This window comes from Bufo gargarizans, chromosome 1 (genome assembly GCF_014858855.1).
Source record: "Bufo gargarizans isolate SCDJY-AF-19 chromosome 1, ASM1485885v1, whole genome shotgun sequence".
Taxonomy (NCBI): Eukaryota; Metazoa; Chordata; class Amphibia; order Anura; family Bufonidae; genus Bufo; species Bufo gargarizans.
The window spans coordinates 92,143,016-92,155,066 of NC_058080.1; positions in this window are offsets into that span (position 1 = coordinate 92,143,016).

A 12,051-nucleotide genomic window follows, 5' to 3' on the forward strand; every position below is an offset into this window, starting at 1 on the left:
CCCTATAGCTATCTAGCCAGTCAGCCTTATAAGGACGACCCTGTCCGGAACCTGTCCCTCAATTGGAAATTCTATATGTCCCTAGAAATACATGAAAAAAATCCCTACACGCATGTTTCACTGCCAGGACATGAAGCAGTTCATCAGGGGAGATGGAAAAAAAGTAGTGAATCCGTCCATCGATAAATGATCGATCGCACTGACCCAGAAATGACTAAAATACATCAGCTGGTCTAGAGGTATTCCAAGATGATCGGATCCTCAATAGGCTACCTCATAGATAGGAGGTGAAGGAATGGTGTAGTGTGTAGATGCGTATACCTGCACGTGGGACGCCAATTGAACTTGTGCCCACTCCTCATTTAAAAAGCTACCTGGTTCCCACTGTTGCCACCTGCGATGTTCCTGGTCTATGAGCGCACCCGCCCACCCGCACGTCAGCGCGGCGCACGCGCCCATGACAGTATGGGAACGAGGTGTGAGGCGCAGAGACCATCACTGTATCCACTAATTAGTAGCATAATTTGTCTTTGTTTCTGTGCTACCGCTCACAAGCCGATTTTATCCCCCATAGGATAAATGGCTACGAATATCTTCAAATGGGGCCGATTGAGGTCCAGAATATTCGGGTAAACATTCGATAGTCCGATCGTTCTGTCCACTACCGAATACAAAGATAGATTCTGTATAGCTATTGTTTCGGATGATCTTCGCCGCTTTAGATGGCTAACGCGATCTCGCGAGATCCAGTAAGAGATTGTGCATGCGCAGGAGTGCCATACCTATACTCTTCCTGCGTCTCACACCTCGTTCCCATACTGTGATGGGCGCATGCGCCGCGCTGACGTGCGGGCGGGCGGGTGCGCTCATTGGCCAGGAACATTGCAGGTGGCAACAGAAGGAACCAGGTAGCTATTTAAATGAGGAGGGGGCACAAATACAATTGGCGTCCCACGTGCAGGTTTACGCATCTACATACTGCACCATTCCTTCACCTCCTATTTATGAGGTAGCCCATGGAGGATCTGATCATCTTGGAATACCTCTAGACCAGCTGATTTATTTTAGTCATTTCTGGGTCAGTGCGATCGATCATTTATCGATGGATGGATCCACCACTTTTTTCCATCTCCCCTGATGAACTGCTTCATGTCCTGGCAGTGAAACATGCGTGTAGGGATTTTTTTCATGCATTTCTAGGGACATCACTTCACTGAATGAGTACAACAAATCCCATGAATTTAAAAATATATAATCTTTATTAAACAATCATAATATAAACATGATTCCACCTCTATAACATTTTAATGATACCAATAATAATAAGCCATTATAGTGGATGTATCCAATAACTACTACACCTATTTTTTATAAGACAATCCTCATACATGGAAAGGAACTATCAGTGGTGAATACCAGAGGGAAGGTGGGCTCTGTAGTACTATTCAACTGGGGTGCTATAAGGTGATTTCCTAAATGCAGTCACCCAGTGAAAAATGTAAGAGACCATCATCGTTCCGGAATGTATGGCATAAACTGCTCAATGCGATAAACTAATATCAAAACAGCTGACCAAAGACAGACTATTAACATACCAGTGAGGGTCAGTATAGGCGCTGGATCTCCCCGACGTACGTTTCGCCGTGCTGCGTCCTCAGTTAAATAGTACTACAGAGCCCACCTTATTTGGTGCAAGATAACCAATGAGATATGTATCCTATAGGTGTCTGAGCCATACCCATCTGATATTGATGGCCTACGAATAGGTCATGAATATAACCCCTATAAGAATAAATGAGATGGCTACATGTTTCAATAAAGATGGGGAAAAAAACACCAGTCATTTTCAATAGGTTGATGGAGATGGATTAGGCCTAAGATAAACACAATAGTAAGGTTGGGATTGAGATGGGATGGGATTGGGTCAAGTGTGTGTTTTACAAGTAAAGTGGAAAGTTTAACATAAGTGATGGGAGTGAAGTAGGTTATGTAGAAAGAGTAATAAGCAGTAGTAGAGGGGTTGTGGCTTGAAGCTTTCTATAATTTGTCAAACTTGTCTTTGAAATATGTGTCAAAGTCTTCAAGGTGCACTGGTGGATATAGTAATATAAAAGTCTAAACAATTGTTTAGGGATGTGGGACAGATGTGGGACATACACCCCTGGAAGTGTTTTTTTTTTTTTTTTTTTTTTAAGATTAAGGTGCCAAAGATCACCCATTAGTTTACCAAGTTGTGCTTGATAAACTAATATTTTCTATCATTTCTATCACAGTTACATTTATTACTTCTATTAAAAGTCAAATTAACTTTTACATGTGATCGTAGGTCATCAATATTTAAATCTGACTTCATGATCAATTTGTTTTTAACCTCTTAAGGACATAGGGCGTACAGGTACGCCCTTGTGCCCTGGTACTTAAGGACACAGGGCGTACATGTACGCCCTGTGCATTTTCGATCACCGCCGCACGGCGGGCGGTGATCGGAACCCCGTGCCTGCTCAAATCATTGAGCAGGCACTTTGAGCAAATGCGCCGGGGGGTCCGGTGACCCCCCCATGTATGCGATCGCAGAAAACCGCAGGTCAATTCAGACCTGCGGTTTTCTGCGTTTCCGGGTTATTCGGGTCTCTGAAGTCCCGATAACCCGGAACAGGATGGTGATGGTGGTGTGATTTCACCCTACCAATCACCATCCAGCGATCCTGAGTGGTGATGGTGACATCACCCTTCAGGATCGCTTTCTGATTGGTCTGTGGGCGGTCCGGCGGCAGATTCAAAAGAGGCAGGCGCTCCTCTCCTCCTCCTTTTGTGTTCCGGAGCCGGAGGAGAGAGGAGCTGCCTGCACGTGTCTGCTGCCACCGCTGCACCGCTGCCTGCACTCGATCTGTGCCCCCCAGGACCCGATCTCTGCCCCCAGCACCCCATCAGGTACATAGGGACAGCTAGGGAAAGTTTGGTTTAGGCAGGGAAAAAAAAGGGAAAGTTAGTTTCTGAACTTTTCTGAACTTTGATTGCATCACCCTAAGTTAGGGTGTCTGGGGTCCACAGCACAGCTGTGTGACCCTAGACCCCCCAGGGGTGCTGCCACTTGCCCCCCCCCCCCACCCCCTGCCCCCCCCCCACCTTTTTTGGGGTGCATTTTTTTTTTTTCGTGTACGCTGACTGTGGCCGGCACTTAGTGTCCGGCCACTGTTAGCGCATCGCACACCCCACCGCTGATCAACTTCGGACGGTTGATCAGCGGTTTTGAATTTTTTTCCCCACATTTTTTGCCCTTTTTTTAGTTAGTTTATTTTATTTTTTTTTCTGTTCGTTTTAGGGTGAGTTCGTGAACACCCGTGCCCCCACACACACGCACACAAAATAAAGAGTTACACACACGCACATATACACGCAGACACACACTCCCCTATGGCCCGCCGGACGTTCTCGGCCGAGGAGGCATACGCCCAGATTGCCTCCGACTCCGAGAGTCCCAGTGAGGATGAGGATGACCCCACATTCCTGTTGTCATCCGCATCCTCCTCATCATCTAGCGATGATGATGAGCCCCCAAGGCGGCGGAGACGCCGCCAGGCGGAGCAAGGGGACCGCCATGTTAGGGACCCTGTGGCCCACACTAGTACGAGCAGCTCTGGGGCTCGTACTGGTTTCCCGGCCCACCAGTTAAATCCACCGGAGCCCCCTGCCGGTGAACTTGTCTGGTGTAGCCCAGAGCGATACGAGCCTGTGATTCCTGATTTTGTAGGCCAATCAGGAATCCAGATTTCCACAGTGGGCTACACTGAATATGACTTTTTTTGTCATTTTTTTAGTGACCCACTGGTAAATCTGATGGTGGAGCAGACGAATCTGTATGCCCAACAGTTCGTCGCTCAACACCCGGGCTCCTTTTTGGCCAGGCCCGGTGGCTGGACGCCGGTCAGTGCAGCCGAAATGAGGACATTTTGGGTCCTCGTGCTGCATATGGGCCTGGTCAAAAAACCCAGTGTCAGGCTGTACTGGAGTGGGGACGTCCTATACCAGGCCCCACTTTACAGTACAGCCATGACACGCTCCCGGTTTGAGGCCATCCGGAAATGTCTGCATTATTCCGATAATGCAGCATGTCCCCCCCGAGGTGATCCTGCCCATGACCGTCTGTATAAGATACGGCCGGTCATCGATCACTTTGGGGCCAAATTCATGGAGGCCTATGTACCTGGAAGGGAGGTCGCGGTTGATGAGTCTCTAATTGCGTTCAAGGGGAGACTCATTTTCCGCCAGTATGTGCCCTCCAAGCAGGCGAGGTATGGCGTGAAGCTATACAAAATTTGTGAGAGTACCTCAGGGTACACTTACAAATTTCGTGTATACGAGGGGCGAGATTCCCGGATTCAACCCCCAGAATGTCCCCCCACTCTGGGTGTTACCGGGAAACTTGTGTGGGACCTTATGTTCCCACTGCTGGATAAGGGTTACCACCTTTACGTGGATAACTTTTATACCAGTATCCCCTTGTTCCAGTCCCTTGCCGCCAGATCCACGTCCGCTTGTGGGACCGTGCGGAAAAATCAACGCGGCCTCCCTGCCCACCCCCTCCAGGTACCTATCCCCAGGGGTGAGACCCGTGCCCTTACCACTGAAAACCTGTTGCTGGTCAGGTATAAGGACAAGAGGGATGTCCTTATGCTGTCCACAATTCATGGTAACGGCATCACCCCTGTCCCTGTGCGAGGTACCGCGGCAACGGTCCTCAAGCCCGATTGTATCGTCGCTTACAATCGGTATATGGGAGGAGTTGATCTCTCTGATCAAGTCCTCAAGCCATATAACGCCATGCGCAAAACCCGGGCATGGTACAAAAAATTTGCGGTCTACTTGGTGCAGGTTGCCATGTACAAATCTTTTGTACTATCCCGAAGCGCTGGCAGCACAGGGACATTCCTCCAGTTCTATGAGGCAGTCCTCAAGGCCCTGATCTTTTCGGATAAAAAAAACTGGTTCTCAGACTTGAGACACCCAAAAAAACTAAAATAATTTATTAAAAGTAGACATATTAGGTATCGCCGCGTCCGTAAGAATCTCCTCTATAAAAATACCCCATGACCCAACCCCCCAGATTAACACGGTCAAAAAAAATAATAAAATAGGTGCAAAAAAAGATTTTTTTTGTCACCTTACATAACAAAAAGTTTAATAGCAAGCGATAAAAAAGTCATATAGCCCCCAAAATAGTGCCAATAAAACCATCCGCTCATCCCGCAAAAAATGAGTCCCCACATGAGATAATTGGATAAAAAAAAAATAAAAAAATGACCCTTAGACTTTAGAGATACCCAAAAAAAGATTTGTATCAAAAAAGATAATATAGTCAAAAACCTAAATAATTGTAAAAAAAGTAGACTTATTAGGTATTGCCGCGTCCGTAAGAATCTCCTCTATAAAAATATTCCATTACCTAACCCCCCAGATTAAGACAGTTAAAAAAAAAAAAAAAACGGTGCCAAAACCGCTATTTTTGGCACTTTTCCATTTCAATCCGTTTTTTCCGGTAACAAAACAAGGGTTAACAACCAAACAAAACTTGATATTTATTACCCTGATACTGCAGTTTACAGAAACACCACATTTGTGGTCGTAAACTGCTGTATCAGTAAAAGGGAGGCCGCAAAAGGAAAGGACCGACATGGTTTCTGGAAGGCCGATTTTGATGGCCTTTTTTATTGACACCATGTCCCTTTTGAAGCCCCCCTGATGCACCCTAGAGTAAAAACTCCCCAAAACTGACCCCATCTAAGAAACTAAACCCCTCAAGGTATTCAAAACTGATTATACAAACTTCATTAACCCTTTAGGTGTTCCTCAACAGTTAATGGCAAATGGAGATGAAATTTCAGAATTTCAATTTTTGGTAACCTTGCGTCACAAAAATGTAATATAACCAAAATCATATTTACCCTAAAAATAGTCCCCAAAAAAATGCCACCTTATCCCGTAGTTTCCAAAATGGGGTCACTATTTAGGGAGTTTCTACTCCAGGGGTGCATCAGAGGGGTTGAAACAGGACACGGTGTAAATAAACCGGTCCATAAAAATCAGCCCCCAAAAACCAAACGGCGCACCTTTCACTCTACGCCCCGCTGTGTGGCCGTACAGTAGTTTACGGCCACACATTGGGTGTTTATGTAAACGGCAGAGTCAGGGCAAAAAAGATACAGTCTTGTTTGGCTGTTAACCCTTGCTTTGTTAGTGGAAAAAAGGGGTTAAAATGGAAAATTAGACAAAAAAATGAAATTCTCAAATTTCATCCCCATTTGCCAATAACTCTTGTGCAACACCTAAAGGGTTAATGACGTATGTAAAATCTGTTTTGACTACCTTGAGGGGTGTAGTTTCTTAGATGGGGTCACTTTTAGGGAGTTTCTACTCTACGGGTGCATCAGGGGGCTTCAAATGGGACATGGTGTAAATAAACCAGTCCATAAAAATCAGCCCTCCAAAAACCAAACGGCGCACCTTTCCCTCTACGCCCCGCTGTGTGGCCGTACAGTAGTTTACGGCCACATATTGGGTGTTTCTGTAAAGGGCAGAGTCAGGGCAATAAAGATACAGTCTTGTTTGGCTGTTAACCCTTGATTTGTTAGTGGAAAAAATGGGTTAAAATGGAAAATTAGACCAAAAAAATGAAATTTGCTAATTTAATCCCCATTTGCCAATAACTCTTGTGCAACACCTAAAGGGTTAACGACGTATGTAAAATCAGTTTTGAATACCTTGAGGGGTGTAGTTTCTTAGATGGGGTCACTTTTAGGGAGTTTCTACTCTAGGGTTGCATCAGGGGTCTTCAAATGGGACATGGTGTAAATAAACCAGTCCATAAAAATCAGCCCTCCAAAAACCAAATGGCTCACCTTTCCCTCTACGCCCCGCTGTGTGGCCGTACAGTAGTTTACGGCCACATATTGGGTGTTTCTGTAAACGGCAGAGTCAGGGCAATAAAGATACAGTCTTGTTTGGCTGTTAACCCTTGCTTTGTTAGTAGAAAAAATGGGTTAAAATAAAAAATTTGACAAAAAAAAGAAATTCTCAAATTTCATCCCCATTTGCCAATAACTCTTGTGCAACACCTAAAGAGTTAAAAACGTATGTAAAATCAGTTTTGAATACCTTGAGGGGTGTAGTTTCTTAGATGGGGTCATTTTTGGGTGGTTTCTATTATGTAAGCCTCGCAAAGTGACTTCAGACCTGAACTGGTCCCTAAAAATGTAGTTTTTGTAAATTGCTGAAAAATTTCAAGATTTGCTTCTAAACTTCTAAGCCTTATAACATCCCCAAAAAATAAAATATCATTCCCAAAATAATTCAAACATAAATTAGACATATGGGGAATGTAAAGTCATCACAATTTTTGGGGGTATTACTATGTATTACAGAAGTAGAGAAACTGAAACTTTGAAATTTGCTAATTTTTCCAAAAATTTGTTAAATTAGGTATTTTTTGGTGCAAAAAATAATATTTTTTTTACTTCATTTCACCAGTGTCATGAAGTACAATATGTGACGAAAAAACAATCTCAGAACAGCCTGCATAAGTCAAAGCGTTTTAAAGTTATCAGCACTTAAAGTGACACTGGTCAGATTTGCAAAAAATGGCCTGGTCCTAAGGTGTAAAAAGGCTGTTAAGGGGTTAAGTGTTTAAATTGATGACCACTTATTAATGAAATATGTTATTTAACAAAAAAAATAAAAAATCTGAAGACTGTGGGCTAATCAATACAGAGTTGAAAAGGCAACTTGTTAATAAACCTTAATTATAGTTATCAAAAGGACATTTTTGTTCTACCATAGCAGATTAAATGTCTCTTACTAATTCTGAGCATATAAGTAGAGTTGAGAGGACACCTGGATGTTCCGGTTTGACAGGTTCGGCTGAACTTCGGAAAAAAGTTCGAGTTCGGGACCCGAACTTTACCCGATCTTGACTCCGAACCCGAGCCCCATTGAAGTCAATGGGGACCCAAACTTTTGAGCACTAAAATGGCTGTAAAAATGTCATGGAAAGGGCTAGAGGGCTGCAAATGTTGTCAAAATGTGATTAAGAGCATGGCAAGTGCTCTGCAAACAAATGTGGATAGGGAAATGACTTAAAATACATAAAATATGCAAAAATAAAAAATTATAATCTTGATCTAGGAGGACCAGGTCAATATGGAGTAGAAGGTTAAGGAGGCGGTGGATCTGGTGGTGTAGGTGGAAGTGGCGGTGGAGGAGGAGGTAGCCTACACTGCTTTTTGGTTTAAAATTTATTTATATTTTTTTAAATTAGGGTACACCCAAAACATTGGGAAATATAACCTGTGATAACCACTCCAGTCATGCTAAACACACGTTCAGGCAATACACTGGCTGCAGGGTAGGCCAGCACCTACAAGGCATAAAGGGCAAGCTCATGCCATGTGCCCAATTTGGAGACCCAGAAGTTGCAGGGGCTGACCCCTGTCAGTTAGTTCGTGTAGGCGTATGCATACTTACTGCCCCACCATGTCGCACGTCCCCGTGATGTTCACGATCCAATTTGATATCTGCAATTTTCAATGTTCTTTTATGCACCTACCATGGTGATCACGGGTGGTGAAGAATCAGGGTTCCAGGCCGGAGAGGGAGCGTGAGAAAAAGAGACCAAATTTAAGGGAGATAAATTTATTTTAAAAAATTGGGATCGAGCAGAAATGTGGGAAAAGCTATTGAGGCGCAAATGTGGGACAAATTACAGAAGCCAAAATGTGGGCCAAAAGAGTCAAGCGAAATTGTGGGAAAAACTATTGAGGCGCGAATGTTCGCCAAAAGAGTACAGCGGAAATGTGGGACAAAGTATTGAAGCTTAAATGTGGTACAACTTGTTTAAATTTAAGCATTTAATCAAAGGAGGTGGTGCGCATCAATTAAAGAAGCATTTTCAGACATTTTATTCCCTGTTACCTATGCAGAGCAGGGGTTTATTCACATCTAAAATTGTATAATGTCAACCCAAGAGTGTAACAGAAAAATTACTGAAATTAATTAACCTGTCTATTGTCACCCGAAAATGTAAAATAAAAATTATTTAAATGTATTAAGCTGTCAACTAGGTAGAGGAGGGGTATATTACACCCAAAAATTGGTGAATTTGACCATAAAATGTAACTTACAAATGTTATTATTATTATTATTATTTTTTAACGGTCTAATAGGTAAAGCAGTGGTACTTCACACCAAAAAATTGCTGAATTTCACCAGAAAATGTAATTGACAATTTATTTATTTTTGTTAACCGACCTACTAGGTATAGCAGTGGTACTATACACGCAAAAATTTGTGAAATTCACCCGAAAATGTAACTGACAATTTTTATAATTTTTTTAACCGGCCTACTAGGTATAGCAGTGGCACATGACACTCAAAAATTGGTGAATTTGACCATGAAATGTAACAGACATTTTTTTTTTTTTATTGTTTAACCTGTCTACTAGGTATAGTAGTGGTACTTCACACCCAAAAATTCTTGAATTTCAAATGAAAATGTAACTAACAATTTTTTTATATTTTTTTTAACAGGCCTACTAGGTATAGCAGTGGTACTATACACCCAAAAATTGATGAATTTCACCAGAAAATGTAACAGACAAATATTTTTATCTTTTAACCTGTCTACTAGGTATAGCAGTGGTACTTCACACCCAAAAAATTTTGAATTTCAACTGAACATCTGAACAATCGCTTTATATGCATAAAGAGTGTTATAAAAAAAATTGCCAGTGTGAACTTCTGCGATTCAAATTTTTCTTAAGTGCACCAAAATTCACATTATAAAGGTCTCACTAGATATTAGTGATTGTTGCACTAAGTATTCCTGTGACATCACACCCAGTATGTTAGTAGTGTATTTGTATGAAAAGCAGAGAAATATATTTCACATGCACATTGTACATCTATTGTCATGCCGCACACTATATACCACACACACAATATATACCGCACACACACAGACACACACTATATGCCACACACACACACAGTATATACCGCACACACACAGACACACACTATATACCACACACACACACACACCAATGACGCTGTGCGCTCGTCCACTCTGCAGGATGGCAGGCCATGTTTGTACGGTTCGTAGTTGTGAAAAAACAGGCCAGTGTGCAGGCAGTCTAAATCTAATATTTTCACTTCAAAGACTTAAATACTTTTTGCAGTTTACTTGAGTAAATTATTTGCAATACTATTATTGTTAAAAATTGGGATTATATGCTTGCATTTTTATCTTGCAGCGGATGTTGGGGCGGGGATATGACCGCACCCGGTCCCATGCCAAGAAGCAGCGGATTGTGCGGGAGCTGGCATTTCACAGGTACAATAGATGCATAAATAACTTTTGGATGTTTTGCCAACACTCTGTAATGTATACAGTGCTAAGCAAAAGTATTCATCCCCCTTGACTTTGCTATTTTTTTGTTGTCTCACATCCTGGAATTAACATGGATTGTTTGATGATTTGCATCATTTAGTTTGTAGAACATGCCCACAGAACTTTTCTTAAATTGGTTAATTGTAAGGCATACAACAAATAGGACAAAATAACAGAAAAAGTTAATGTGCATAACTATTCACCCCCTAAAGTAAATATTTTGTAGAGCCACCTTTTGCGGCAATCACAGCTCCAAGTCACTTTGGATAAGTCTCTATTGGCTTGCCACATCCTACCAATGGGATTTTTGCCCAGTCCTCCTTGCAAAACGGATACAGCTTCTTCAAGTTGGATGTTTTGCGCTTATGAACAGCAATCTTTAAGTCTGACCACAGATTTTTTATTGGATTGAGATTTGGGCTTTGACTAGGCCATTCCAACATATTTACATGTTTCCCCTTAAACCACTCATGTGTTGCTTTAGCAGTGTGTTTGGGGTCATTGTCCTGCTGGAAGGTGAACCTCCATCCTAGCCTCAAATTTACGCACAGAGTGGTACAGGTTTTGCTCAAGAATATTCCTGTATTTAGCACCATCCATCTTTCCCTCAACTCCGACCAGTTTCCCAGTCCCGGCTGCTGAAAAACATTCCACAGCATTATGCTGCCACCACCACGTTTCACTGTGGGGAAGGTGTTCTTTGGGTGATGTGATGTGTTGGGTTTGCGCCAGACATAGCGTTTACTTTGAGTGTTCAAAAGTACAATTTTAGTCTAATCAGACCAGAGCACCTTCCTCCAGTAATGACAGATCATGCGACACTTAGATTGCACACAGGTGGACATCATTTTACTTATTATGTGACTTCTTAAATAGGTAGCACCTGAGCTTTTTATGGGCTTCCGAACAAAGGGGTTAAATACATACGCACATGGCAATTAGGGATGAGCGAACCCGAACTGTTCGTACCGAATTTTGGGGTGTTCGTGACACGGACCCGAACCCGAACATTTTCGTAAAAGTCCGGGTTTGGGTTCGGTGTTCGGAGCTTTCTTGGCGCTTTTTGAAAGGCTGCAAAGCAGCCAATCAACAAGCGTCATACTACTTGCCCCAAGAGGCCATCACAGTCATGCCTACTATTGGCATGGCTGTGATTGGCCAATGCAGCATGTGACCCAGCCTCTATTTAAGCTGGAGTCACGTAGCGCCGCACGTCACTCTGCTCTGATCAGTGTAGGGATAGGATGCAGTTGCTGCTGTTAGGGCGAGATTAGGCAAGGATTTACTCCTCCAACACACTTAATGAAGTGATCGATCTACAGCTGTGAATCATAAAACCTCTGCTATTTAAATGCTCACTGTTTTAGGCTGCCCAGAGCGTTTTTCTTTCACTTTTTTCTGGGGTGATCGGCGGCCATTTTGTGTCTTGTGGTGCGCCAGCACAAGCTGCCACCAAGTACATTTAACCAATAGTGGTTTTTTTTTGTGCTATATCCTATATCAGGGGCTTGGCTGTGCTTACTATTTTATTGAGGGGTGAAATACAATTGCCAAAATAGCAGTACCCTAAATCTGGTGTTTCAGCTGTGGCTAGCCAATTGTAATACTGT